Source organism: Bison bison, unplaced genomic scaffold (genome assembly GCF_000754665.1).
Source record: "Bison bison bison isolate TAMUID 2011002044 unplaced genomic scaffold, Bison_UMD1.0 scf7180017864223, whole genome shotgun sequence".
NCBI lineage: Eukaryota > Metazoa > Chordata > Mammalia > Artiodactyla > Bovidae > Bison > Bison bison.
The window spans coordinates 3,122,243-3,123,956 of NW_011494795.1; the positions used below are offsets into that span (position 1 = coordinate 3,122,243).

The 1,714-nt window shown below is 52.7% G+C and overlaps 1 protein-coding gene across 1 annotated transcript in view; it reads right to left on the minus strand.

The window, feature by feature from the left end:
• SDK1 (sidekick cell adhesion molecule 1) overlaps nucleotides 1–1,714 on the minus strand; it is a 478,174-nt gene that overhangs the window by 139,977 nt on the left and 336,483 nt on the right. The window lies entirely within an intron of this gene.

Here is a 1,714-nt window from a genome sequence, read left to right on the forward strand (position 1 = left end):
CAGATTGTCCTTCTTGTTCCTTGGAAACGGTAGTGCAATCGCTCGCCCACGTCTGCGAGTGTCACACAGGGGCGACTTGTGACCCTGATGTCAGACAGGCTCAGCTCAGACTGCACACAGGCTTGCACAGCCCACACACAACATCACAGCCACTTCCGTGAAGACCTAGAGGCCTGGCTATGGAGACTTACAAGTCTGCACTTGGGGGCTCATCAGAAATGCGCTCGGGGTCTTTATGGGTGAAGAGGTGGCCATAAGCTGTTCTGAGATGAAATGAGGCCCTTAGAGGCAACTCCTGTTGACCCACACGCAGTGCCATCCACCCTAAGTCTGGACTCCTCGATGGAAGCTGCACGCTCTGCAGCACGGCGCCAGTTGGGCCGTGAAGGCTGAGTCTTTTTAATTATTTCAAATAAAGCTGCTCCCAAAATGGCTTTCTGGGATGGCAGTCCTCGCCACCAGCTGGGCATCCTGGCTTGTGCTGCTCCGTGATGGAGGCGATCTAGCGCTGACAAGGAGCCCTGCTTTGACGTTTCCTTTACAAGTGCAATGTGTGTCTCCAATTAACTGTAGAAAAACTCGCACCCGTGTTTCCTTTCACTTTGGAAGCCTGAGACCCCTCTAGGGCGTCAAACAGCTCGTGGTGATCTGGTTTTCTGGGCAGGTTCCCTTACAGAAAAGAGTCCTCTGTCACCATGGAGGGGGACGGACGCTCCTCTAGTGTCAGCGTAGCTGGACGTGGTTGGCGGGAATTGGGCACGCTGAGTCAGGCTTCACAGGAGATACAGGCTCCATCCTGAAGATGGCTGATACCCAGGTGAAAAGACAGAGGCCAAGTTGACCCTGAGCTCTTCCGCTTGCAGCGCTTCGGTTTCGTTCCTGCTTCTTATATGGAAATGCGCGTTATGTGTGCTCGGCTATTCAATTGTGTCTGACTCTTCATGACTCCGTGGACTGTAGCCTGCCAGGCTGCTGTGTCCATGGAATTTCCCAAGCAGGAACACTGGAGTGGGTTGCCATTTCCTCCTCCAGGGGGTCTTCCCGACCCAGGGATTGAACCCACGTTTCCTGCGTTGGCAGGCAGATTCTTTACTACCGCACCATCCAGGAAGCAGTAATATTGGGGGGCGGGTTGCAAATTGAAAGCCCACTGAAGTCCACTTCACACCCATCACTGCCGCTGCTGCTAAGTCGCTTCAGTCGTGTCCGACTCTGTGCAGCCCCATAGACGGCAGCCCACCAGGCTCCCCTGTCCTTGGGATTCTCCAGGCAAGAACACTGGAGTGGGTTGCCATTGCCTTCTCCATCACACCCATTAGGACACCTGCTATCAAAGAGCAGACAATAACATGTTGGCAATGACGGGGAGAAGTCGGAACGTGTATACACCCCTGGCGGGAATGTAAAATGCTGCAGCCGCTATGGGAAACAGGGTGGCAGTTCCTCAGAAAGTTAAAAACAGGATTACCGTGCGATCCAGCAATCCACGTCAACACATGTACCCCCAAAGAACTGAAAGCAGGCTCTCAAACAGGTGTCTGTACAGCTCTTAATAGCATTGTTCACAATAGCTAAAAGGCGGTGCAAATAAGCATCCATCAACAGATGAATGTATAAACAGAATGTGGTCCATCCATGTGACGGAATATTAGTCAGCCTTGAAGAGGGAGGAAACTCTGAACTATGCTCCCACACGGATGGACCTTGAGGACAT